Below are 12,548 nucleotides of genomic sequence, written 5' to 3' on the forward strand. Positions count from 1 at the left end.
TCGATATCGGTTTGTAAAAATGAGAATCGATTAAAATCAATCATTTTTACCCAGCCCTATTATTTACATTAAGCTGAGATGCTGTTTGATTGTTCCTCAAGTGTACCATACTGTGAAAAAGTCTAATGTTAACAATATCTGAACATGAATTACACTCTAAAAAATATTGTGTAGTTCAAACAAAAAAAAATCAACGCAACAGTTTGCATCAATATATTTGCGTTATGACAACTTCTAATAATATTATGTTCAGCCAACAAACTATATTGAGTTAGACAAATGACCTTTTACTCTTTAGACAGAGGTATTTTTAAGTAGCATAAACTCTATTTTTTAAGTTGAGTACTTGAAAAAATTAAGTTGTTCCAACTATTTTTTTACATACATTTTAAAATAAATTAAGTGTTATGTACTTAATTACCATAATTATAAATGCAAGTTTTCAAGTTCACAAACTATAAAAAATTAAGTTGCTTTAATTGTTTAGCTTTTTTTTTTTTCATGTTTTTGTTCATTAATTTAGTTGCTTGTAAGAAATTAATTAATTCAACAACAATTTTGTTAGTTAACTTTTTATTTTATTTTGAATAGCAGTTTCAAAAAATGTAGTTTCAAAATTTTGCACTTAGCACAATTTACAAAACAAAAATGTGTGCTCCCCACAAATTATAAACAAACTGGCACTACAGATTTGCCTTTAAAACATTTGTATGCATACTCAATTATGCCATCACAATGAACAAATTCCAACACAGGAAAGTTATTGGCATTTACATATTTTTTCCACAGTGTCAAACAGTCTGTAAAACTTTAAATTTTAAAACTATTTCTTCACAGTAAAACCCCATTTTTAAAACATCTAAGACTGGTATATTAAACATCACAGGTATATTTAAGTTCCTTGGGGTAACTCAGATTCAGAGCATATATTATGCCCATCAGCAGAGCACAGCACCTTGAGATATCCATTCAGGATTTTGATGCCCTCAACCACAATGGTTGCCGTCTTGTGGTCAAATCCTGAAGGTTGATCACTGATGATGGCAATTGTCATCACTTGCCTTTCAATGTCTTCCTCAAACTCTTGTGTGTTCTTGTAAAGCAAGAGAAAATATAGATAGCATGTTAGAGCTAATGAATTGGATTATTGCTGTTGATTTTTAAGTTAATCTTACTTAATTCAGTTAATCACTGGAAACTTTGTTCTATTTTAACTTTAAAGGTCCACTATGTAAAAATTTTTGACCACAAGAGGGCGCAGTTTCCAACAATAACAAAGGCGAAGCTTGATGACGCTATGAAGGAGGTGACGATGGGAGATGTCGTTTTTAATGCGTTTTCACCATCTAGCGATGTATCTAAATGGAATTAATGAATCATGATCACGGATGAGGTAATTTATTCGTTTTTGTATTACCTGTATGTCTGATCGTATTATTTTATGTCACCATAATTAATGAACTGCAAGGAATGTGAAATGTTATGCTATATTATTACAGGCATGTGGTGTAATTCATATCTATTAAAATTACACACTTAAATGTTTATAAAGGTATATGGCTCATAAATGTGTGACAAGTATTCGCTGAGTTTTGTTTCAGTTTATAGATGTGCTCAAGAAAAAAAGTTCACCGCGACGGAGAGGCAGAACGCACACCCTGTTTATTTTCTTTATTTTACAAAAGCACAATGTTTTGATTTGATTGTAAGAGGACACAAACAAAAGTAGAAATATCACAGATTCTTTTTTTATATTTCTTTTTTTCTGTATGACCATAAATGACGGAGTAATTTAAGTTTATAGTGCTACAATGTGGAGAAAATCCAGCAAAACGCACCCGCGCGTTTGCCGACCTCAGAGGGTTAAAATCATTTTTACTGTAACTATTATGTTACTGGTACAATAAAAAATAATTGATTTGCTTACCAGTCTATCAATACACTCGCGAGAGCAGATCTCTGTCAAGTCCAAGATTGTCGCGCAGCTCTCTCCATCTCGAAAACGTCTGGCCGATATTTATCCGGGTTTTATTCCTCCGTTTGTCACACAGTCCGTGACTCCGCGTGTATCCGAATAGGGACGCTTTCGTTTTGTTGGCACTTCAATACTCGCCAAAGAGTAATCGTGATCCATAACAGCTATAACCATACAGTCTATGGCTATAACGCTATAACCACCACTTCCGCATTTGACCATGTGATATTCCGGTGTGGTGGAACATCACATCAGAGAATGTAGACGGGCTCTGATCACATGGTCCACACCAGAAAAAAAGGATAGAGCGGACATTGCGTCACTAAGAGGCGACATTTCTTTTCCGGGACGGACAGTTATTTAAAATCGGAATTTCTCTGAAATAAAAAATCTTTGGAGACTTTTGAGATATTGTAAGTACACAACTGGAGGAAATATATCACACTGTGCAAGTTATTTTCGGAAATTTTATTACAAAATTGTTACATAATGGAGCTTTAACTCTATTTTAACTTTTTTTTTTTTTTTTTTTAATGACCATGCACCTAGTTACTCAAATGACCAAATAGGTTGCATCAATAAGTAACGATCAAAAATATTTTATCATAAAAATAAAAAGTTTCATGAAATAATTCAAATGGTTAAGTGAAAAAAAGTGAAAAGTCTTTTTCCATACATCTCTTTATTAAACTAAATAGCCCAGTCTTATGATATTGTCACGGGTGACAAAAGCGCTATCGAGCGGAACCCCCTTATGAGCCATGAGTTTCCAGAGGGAACGATTTGTGGGCAACACATCCTACTCCGGTTCCGGTGCTGCGTTCCAGTCCACTTTTAGACACGCACTTGCGAACTTCCCTAAGCACTTCCCCTGGGGGAATCCCTGCCGCCATTTTGAAGTGCGTTCCACTTCGTGAAGTGGACGAGGGAAGTTTATATGGACAGACCCTCGTTCCCTCGATTTTGACCGAGGGAGCGAGTCTGCTTCAAATGTACACTTCAGGCACCTATATGTCCCACAATGCAGTACGATTGTGACGTCACCACATATCTCGTCTAATCACCACCACACAGACAACTCTATGATATATTAATTATATATTTTTTTTTATTTAAAACAACCCAAACACACATAAACATTTGGATGCTGCATTAAACAAATTATTAAAGGGAAAAAAATTTAAATAATAAATCAACTCCACAGCTGATTCCAAGTGATCAAGGGCTTAGGACGTTCCAGTTCAGCCCATTGCAGTTTCCGCCAGTAGTGGGCACTCGCAATGACGTACATCCGAGTGAACGAGACGAAGGGAAGTTAGCGAGTGAAGGGCATGACAATTTTGGACTGGAACGCAGCACCGGTGTGGTGGGAATTTTGCCCGGCCTGATTAGCGCTGATGCACTGCAGGTGCGAGAGAGAGAGAGAGACACAGCCTCCACATAGGCTTTCCGCCTGAGAAATCAAAGATAAAAGAGCCATTGAGAGAAGCATGGTCGTGGTTGTTGTTCGTCGGCCGTTCGTTCTCGGCAAGCGAAGTTTCTGGGCACAATCTTGTTTGTGAGAGCGATCGGGGTGAGAAGGTCTCCTGCTGAAGTGGTCTATATTGAGTGTTAAAATCGGCTGTGGTGAAGCCTCGTTGGGGAAAACCTGCCCATTGAAGTCTGCTGGACTGATTGATCGATTGGATCTGCGCTGAGGAGAGAAAGGGAAAGATAAGTGAACTGATTTCATCTTACAAACAATTGAAAAGCTTGAAGAGGATGCAGAGAACATAGATCTGACGGTTGGGAAAGCTATGTGTTTCAGAGTGTGTTGAAGAGGAACCAAAGATCGAGTATCCTTCACGGGAGTGTAATGAATGGATTGAGGTCTCTGATCAGCCTTATTGTGTGAGTGAATTGCAGTGCTTTTGCCTTATTGATACACATTAATGCATTGCTGTGGATTTGAAGTGAACACATGTGCGGTGTGCTTTTGCTGAGAAGTAGCTTCAACTTCTGCATACGTCTTTGTGAAAAGTGAGGATATCTGCTCTCTACTATTAACCTCTTCTCTGCCGAGCCCTGTGAGTGTACAGATACACTGGTGAAGTACTATTAACCTCTTCTCTGTTGAGCCCTGTGAGTGTACAGACATACTGGTGAAGTGCCATCAACCTTTTCTCTGCCTGAGCCCGGTGAGTGTACAGATACACTGGTGAAGTACTATTAACCTCTTCTCTGCCGAGCCCTGTGAGTGTACAGATATACTGGTGAAGTGCCATCAACCTTTTCTCTGCCTGAGCCCGGTGAGTGTACAGATACACTGGTGAAGTACTATTAACCTCTTCTCTGCCGAGCCCTGTGAGTGTACAGACATACTGGTGAAGTGCCATCAACCTTTTCTCTGCCGGAGCCCGGTGAGTGTACAGATACACTGGTGAAGTGCCATTAACCTTTTCTCTGCCGGAGCCCAGTGAGTGTACAGACATACTGGTGAAGTGCCATCAACCTCTTCTCTGTTGAGCCCTGTGAGTGTACAGACATACTGGTGAAGTGCCATCAACCTCTTCTCTGTTGAGCCCTGTGAGTGTACAGATATACTGGTGAAGTGCCATCAACCTTTTCTCTGCTGAGCCCTGTGAGTGTACAGATACACTGGTGAAGTGCCATCAACCTCTTCTCTGCTGAGCCCGGTGAGTGTACAGATATACTGGTGAAGTGCCATCAACCTTTTCTCTGCTGAGCCCGGTGAGTGTACAGATACACTGGTGAAGTACTATTAACCTCTTCTCTGCCGAGCCCTGTGAGTGTACAGACATACTGGTGAAGTGCCATCAACCTTTTCTCTGCTGAGCCCGGTGAGTGTACAGATACACTGGTGAAGTCACTGCATGAAAAGAGGTGTATCCGGACCAGTATACTCCTGTATACACTGCTGAAATTCGGAAGAATCCAGGAGTATACTGGCCGGATAGCTCAAATTCCATGGGTCTGTATATGTCCGTATACATCCGAAATGATACCAAATCGGATGTATGTTGTGGACGTATACTTCCGTGCTACAGCCATTTGTTGCCATGGCAAGTAATCCCTCAAAGGTTTTTTCAAGAGAACATTTTCACACCTTTGTGCACCTTTTGGCCTTCCCCCCCATTGGTCCTTTTCTTTTAAAACCACTCCCATTACCCAGACCACTATTGGAGGACAGGACACATTGAAAACCCAGGAAAGTGATTTGATTGGTTACTTTTAGAACATAACCCACCCTAGGCCTTATTGCACAGTGATTTGATTGGTTATAGGCCAGCTATGCAGATATTGCTCAGTATACACTAAACCCCCCTTACCCCAATTTTAATACATTCAAATATAATTTTAAAAACACACACAAAGAACAATGAGAAAGTCTGACATTTTTATTAAGGTAAATAAAACATTCCAAAGAGCATTATAAACAAGCATTAAAAAGGAATGGGGGAACAAAAATATTTGAGGGGATGAAAATGTAAAGGAACAAAAACAAATATAACATGAACATTCCAAAGAACATTATAAACATACATTAAAATGAATGGGGAAAAAGAAATGTTAACAAAGGTGTAAAGGAATAAAATACAAAACGTGGAGATCAGCAACATGCACATCAAAAAGAAACAAATATACAAAGTATACAATATAAAACGAGATCAATAAATAAATATAGAAATTAAAGTGTATATATGTAAATATTCATTTTTTCAAACTGCCATGATGCACTGGTGGTGTGACGTAGCGTGGGTCAGCCTCTAGTCTGGTTTGTAGTGCCTGGCAGAGAGCAGATAACTCTGTGGTTCTGTTTGGTGGAGACCTCATCCACACTGGCCTTCCATCAACAATAGCATCTTCATCAGACATCAGTTCTATTGTTGCAGTCTTCCACAGTTCCCTTTCTGTGTTGGTTTGTACAACACTGGACATGGTCTCCAGCATCTGCAAACATGACAGTAATTTAACCACTAAAACACAGAGAGGAGGATAGTTACATTCTGAAGAACAAAAACTAAAAAAACTGCTTAACCAGTTTCTTAACTTACCTGTCTCTTTCTTTAACGGTTCTTTGCAATGTTCTTCATAGTGTTTCTTTTCTGGGCCTTTTCAGGCTGAGCCAAAGAATACTTCCTCTGCAAAGTCTCAAAATACGTCTTGCAACCTGTTAAATAAATCATAAATAAATGTAATGCCAATAAAACTAAGTAAAACAGAGGACATTAAAATGATTACAACATCTTTAAGATTACCTTTTGCACATTCAGGGTCAACGTCTGTAAAAGTTGTCCTTAATTCTTCGAAGAGGTAAGTGGTCACAGCCAGGTTATGTGATGAATTTATTCTGGGGGAAAAAGTTGCAGGCATCATTAATGAAATTCAGTTTTAGTATTTCAAATCCATATAGTAGTAGATTAAACTAACATTTACAGTATACAATACGCAGTCTTACCCGGTTTGTGGATCGTATTTGTGTGGGTTGTTCTCTGAATTATGGAGGCGCTTTACGGATTCCTGTAAAGTTTGAAATTAAAAAGCGTTTAAATGGATTCACAATCTGCAAGAACCACAAAACTGAATTTTCAGTTTGAATAAGTTGGCCATCACAGTAAACATAAGAGACAAAACATATCAGTTCATAAGTCTTTAAGATGTCACTCAGTGCCTCTGATATCTTACCGGTTCGTGCCGCCTTCTGCCTATACAAGGCCACCAGTGCAGGTGTGTGTTGGTCAAGCACAGCATAGAACTGGTTCCGTATGTTGACGTTTGTGATGCGTTGGAACTCAGCACAAAGCTACAAAAACAAACAAAAATAATTATATAAAAAGACTAATACTCGATTTGCAACAGAAAACACATTTGTGATGCAACATGTTCCGTGAAAATACATTGTTGAGCAACATGGTCACATGCAAAGTGATAGTTCTTACACACAGTGAAAAGTGGCATTTGCTGTTCCACTTGAATGTGATACATATAAAAAATTTGGCAGTGAAATATGTGTGAAGAGTGGCAGAAAAGAGAAGTGAGTCTGTTTTACCTGTGATTCAATCCGAAGAGCCGGCCATTTCCCCAAGAAGTCCTTCACCTGCACAGATAAAACAATCAATATGAAACCAGTCAAATTATGCAATCAACCTCTTTAATGACAAATTAATGATACAAAATTTCAAGTGAATGTAACTTACCGATAAAGTTGCTCTCTGGTGACAATGTAGGTCTGCACGCACACAAAAACAGACAGCAAGATATTTAATTTTTAAGAGACGTTTGATTGATGCTAATGAATTAGGCTCCAAATAAAAGAAATGGTGAAAAATAGTTACAGCCTAAATTAACATTTGAGTCACCTTGATTTTGGGGATGCTCACTGCACTCCTTCCACTTAAACCTATAATGAAAAGACGTTTGTAAAGGGTTTAATAAAAACTTGCATAGTTCATTCGGTAACTATTATGTCCATAACCTTAACTTTGTTTGAGTAAAAGTTAATGTAACTGCTAAACGTTAGCCACTAGCTCATTTGGGTGCATGTAGATAACATCGCATTGAACTTGCCAGAGCAGGGCGCTTAACACAAACAGCAGCAACACACTCAAAAACAGAAGGACTATCGCTTGCTGAAAAGAGTTATTGACTAACGTTAACATTATTGCCCTGCCACGACATTAACAGTACACAGGATATTATCTGTAACTAGCAGGCGGACTGACGGCAATCGCGCCTGCGGCACCGCGCTTGCAACTTAAAAATAGCCTCGTCTAACAGTCAAATATCACGTGTAATATAATATTCTTACAATATTACAACAAGCAAAGTAGTTTTGAAGTGTTTTGGTTTACTTACAAGTTGTTTCATTCTTGATACACGTCGCTCAAGAGGGTAGCCATCTTGGACAGATTTTTCAGGTAACGTCAGCTGCACGTCATGACGTCATATCACGTGATCGACAGTACACTTTAAAATAGTGAGTAAACCAGCGGTGTTCACTCAGAAATGCTGAGGCACACAAACATAAAAATACATATTTGTTCATAGACATTAATAGTTTAAAGGTGGATTAACTCAGCAAGAGATTTTAACTGTAGTGACCTCGGTCTTCAATTCAGTGGAGTAGAAAAGCTCAGGTTCCTTCTACCTTTTTAATAAATATCAAGTCACCTTTATTTATACAGCGCTTTTTACAATACAGATTGTTTCAAAGTAGCTTTACAGAGATAACAGGAAAGTAATGCAAGACAGTTTGTTTCCAGAAGAAAATAGCTTCACAGTCCAGCTTAAGTCAGTTCAGTGGTGATTCATTTTGTTGTATAAATAAATAAATACATTTAAATGTGTATATATATAGCCACTTTGGAGAAAACCGTGATATCATCGTCCAGCTCAGTTCAGATCTCATATAATAGTGTCAACGCAGGCAGATCAATAATATTGTTGAATATTAAATTAAATGTCCCCAACTAAGCAAGCTAAAAGCCAATTGTAAAAAATGTGACAATTGTTGTTGTCTGCAATTTGTAAAATTTCACAATATAATTTGAGATATTCTGAAATGTTTGGTTCATTTTTCTTTATTTGTTCCATTAAATTTATTGCTGGAAAAAAAATTAATCGCGATTAATCGCATCCAAAATAAAAGTTTGTGTTTGCATAATATATGTGCGTGTACTGTGTATAATTATTTTGTATATATAAATACACACATATGCATGTATATATTTAAGATTTTTTATTTTTTTTATTTTATTAAATTATTTATATTTATATATAATATCAATTATGTATAAATGTATATACAGTATATACATGCAAATATTTCTTAAATAAATACATGCATATGTGTGTATTTATACATACAGAATAATTATACACAGTACACACACATATATTATGCAAACACAAACTTTTATTTTGGATGCGATTAATTTTTTCCCAGCATTAATTAAATTCCTTTGTTTATTTCATTAAATATTCAGATGTTTTTGTGAACGTATATGTTCAGACTGGGTGTTTATTTTGTCCTGTTTTTATAAAAAATATTTGAATAAGAGACTTTTTTTCATGCAGTGGTTTTAAGGCCCTGACACAGGCGACGTGAGTCAACCCTAGAGTCGGCTTTAGTCATTGCTAGTTCTTTGACGTCGGTTTTGTGTTTCAGGTCCTTAAGAATTTATTTATTTTTCTGTACAAAAAGCTTGTTTGCTGTAGCCTATAGTAATCCAGAGATAATTCTCAACCCTGAAGTCCTCCCTGGCCACCCCTCCCTCTGAGAACAGCCAGCACCTTTAGTGTCAGTCATTAACATATGAAAGGTCTTCACACCTAACAGTTGTCAGTCCTCTCACACCCAGCAGTGTTTCAGCTGTATATGTCCGTGAAATTTCACGGATTCCTGTATATGTCCGCATATGTGAGGTTTCCGGGTTTATCTGGAAATATACTGTTCCATGTTACTCTGATCCGCTTTTTCCCGCATACATCCGGCAAACATCAAATTACACAGGAGTTTACCATGCCCGTATTTTGCCGGATTTGAGTCTTTTCATGCAGTGAGTGCCATTAACCTTTTCTCTGCCTGAGCCCGGTGAGTGTACAGATACACTGGTGAAGTACTATTAACCTCTTCTCTGTTGAGCCCTGTGAGTGTATAGACATACTGGTGAAGTGCCATCAACCTTTTCTCTGCCTGAGCCCGGTGAGTGTACAGATACACTGGTGAAGTACTATTAACCTCTTCTCTGTTGAGCCCTGTGAGTGTATAGACATACTGGTGAAGTGCCATCAACCTTTTCTCTGCCGGAGCCCGGTGAGTGTACAGATACACTGGTGAAGTGCCATTAACCTTTTCTCTGCCTGAGCCCGGTGAGTGTACAGACATACTGGTGAAGTGCCATTAACCTTTTCTCTGCCGGAGCCCGGTGAGTGTACAGATACACTGGTGAGGTACAATTAACCTTTTCTCTGTTGAGCCCAGTGAGTGTATAGACATACTGGTGAATTGCCATCAACCTTTTCTCTGCCGAGCCCTGTGAGTGTACAGACATACTGGTGAAGTGCCATCAACCTTTTCTCTGCCTGAGCCCGGTGAGTGTACAGATATACTGGTGAAGTGCCATCAACCTTTTCTCTGCCTGAGCCCGGTGAGTGTACAGATATACTGGTGAAGTGCCATCAACCTCTTCTCTGCTGAGCCCGGTGAGTGTACAGATATACTGGTGAAGTACTATTAACCTCTTCTCTGTTGAGCCCGGTGAGTGTACAGATACACTGGTGAAGTGCCATTAACCTTTTCTCTGCCTGAGCCCGGTGAGTGTACAGATACACTGGTGAAGTACTATTAACCTCTTCTCTGTTGAGCACTGTGAGTGTATAGACATACTGGTGAAGTGCCATCAACCTTTTCTCTGCCTGAGCCCGGTGAGTGTACAGATACACTGGTGAAGTAATATTAACCTCTTCTCTGTTGAGCCCTGTGAGTGTACAGATACACTGGTGAAGTGCCATCAACCTTTTCTCTGCCGGAGCCCGGTGAGTGTACAGATACACTGGTGAAGTACTATTAACCTCTTCTCTGCCTGAGCCCTGGGAATGTACAGATACACTGGTGGAGTGCCATTAACCTCTTCTCTGCCTGAGTCCTGGGAATGTACAGATACACTGGTGGAGTGCCATTAACCTCTTCTCTGCCTGAGCTCCGCAGCCTACTGGTGAAAAGAGTTTCTGAATCATTGTCCCATCACTGTGCGCCGACGAAAGTATTCTGTACTGAGAAGAATCCTTACCTTCCTACTTACTGCACAAGACTTGAAGTATGCAGCATCACTGGTGAAAAGAGTTTCTGAATCATTGTCCCATCACTGTGCGCCGACGAAAGTATCCTGTAATGAGAAGAATCCTTATCTTCCTACTTACCGTTGATCCCCGAAGAATGCAGCATCGCTGGTAAAGTCAGCTTTTAAACCACTCTCACTATTGTGCACCGACGAAAGTACTTTGTACTGAGAAGAATCCTTACCTTCCTACTTACTGACGAGTCCTGAGGAAGACAGCATTGCTGACGAAGTAAGCTCTTGAGTCATTGTCCCACTACTGTGCACCGACGAGAGTTCCCCATGACGACAAAGGCCTAGAAGACATCGAATTCAATTAAGATTTGTGCCCTTTTTATATCTTGTGATAAATAAATATTATTATTTATTATTATTATTATTATTATTATTATTCAGAACTTATCTTGTGTCTGTGTCGTCCATCTGTTGCAGGCCTGTGGTGTCGGCTCCTCGCGGTGGTGGTGTTTTAAGTCCGGGGCTGGCGGGTCATCCGAGGTCCGCCCCGGTGACAATATCACTGACCTGGGTAGACACCTGGGTAGACCCAGTGTGTGGCCAGTGTAATACAATATACCTAAAATTTGAACTGAAAGAGAGCAGTGCAGGAGCACGTTGTTGCCCTGTGTGTTTACAATGTGCCAAGTGAAGATTTCATTTTATTTTCAAGATGTTGTAATACTCACAGCAAACTCCTTGAAAAGGTCCTCTTCTTTTTCTCCAAGATGGACAACAAGGCAGCGGATAGCTACTTCTCTCCATACTTCAATTGTATTGTGCTATTTAATAAAAATGAAAAAAGAATAAAGAGAAAGTGTCAACAGTAAATAAATATACTTTAATCTGAACAGGTGAATGACGACAACTTGACATTTTAAACACAAATCTAAATTATTCTAGTGTGATGGTCTAAATAATTTACAATACCTCGAGAAGCATGTCCCTGATCTTTCTGATTCTTTCTCCTTTAGCTCCTCCCTTTGATAAGGCCAGGTCCATCAGTTTTGGGGTACACTTGTCAAGTTTGGCCATAAAGGTGGCTTCAAGACTTACAGTGGTTATTCTCTTGAATTCTTCATTTATCTGTATAAAACAGGAATGGTAGAACTTTTCATATGTAACATCAAATTACATGTAATATGTTCTTATACATTAAATAATACTGTTTTCAGCCCTGTTCTCAGTACTTTTTCAATGCAACAACAATTAATACTATGTTTACAATGTCTGTGTTTATTTACAAATTAAAAATTAAATAGTGAACTTAATGTCAATGGTGATGAATTTTCTGCAGCCTGTTTAAATAACTTCAAGGTGATTTTCTGGTAAAGTTCTAAAACTGTAACAATAGCTGTCTGAAGATGGGGAAAAGAACCAAAACTCTAGTCAAAACTCGTTTCGCTTCCAAAGAGAGAACAAAACTTACCTGTGCAGCATCTGATAACGCAGGCCAGCGCTCCATGACATCCCTGATTTCAGGGGTGTTGTAAATTATTTCTTATCTGCGAAGAGAAAATGTCTTGCCCATTTTCTCAGCAACAACTTGGAAATTGTTCTTTTTTGTCACTTCATGCAAAAGGTTCACTCTCTCTTGCTCCAAACTCGCACTGAGGATGAGGAGGCAAGTAATTCACTTAAGCCTTTTTAGGCTTTTTAGCAGGAGTCTGGTCATCTGCTGGTTTTCACTTGAGTGAGTTCACCACAGTTTCTGGACAGCCAATTCCTCTAAGTTTCGA

General features: G+C 38.8%; 1 long non-coding RNA gene and 1 pseudogene across 2 annotated transcripts; both read right to left on the reverse strand.

The window, feature by feature from the left end:
* Positions 1-873: 873 nt before the first annotated feature.
* LOC308695668 lies at positions 874-11,844 on the reverse strand (annotated as a pseudogene). Its single transcript has 3 exons — positions 11,740-11,844; positions 11,499-11,591; positions 874-1,093 (listed from the first exon to the last, which is right to left on the reverse strand). The product of its transcript is annotated as an uncharacterized misc_RNA (transcript).
* Positions 5,354-8,307, reverse strand: LOC308695374. Its single transcript, XR_014030700.1, has 8 exons — positions 7,832-8,307; positions 7,336-7,376; positions 7,174-7,205; positions 7,026-7,073; positions 6,435-6,779; positions 6,235-6,326; positions 6,031-6,146; positions 5,354-5,926 (listed from the first exon to the last, which is right to left on the reverse strand). It is a non-coding gene; the product is annotated as an uncharacterized lncRNA (long non-coding RNA).
* Positions 11,845-12,548: the final 704 nt, after the last annotated feature.

This window comes from Scardinius erythrophthalmus (assembly GCF_964197995.2).
Source record: "Scardinius erythrophthalmus genome assembly, chromosome: 9".
NCBI lineage: Eukaryota > Metazoa > Chordata > Actinopteri > Cypriniformes > Leuciscidae > Scardinius > Scardinius erythrophthalmus.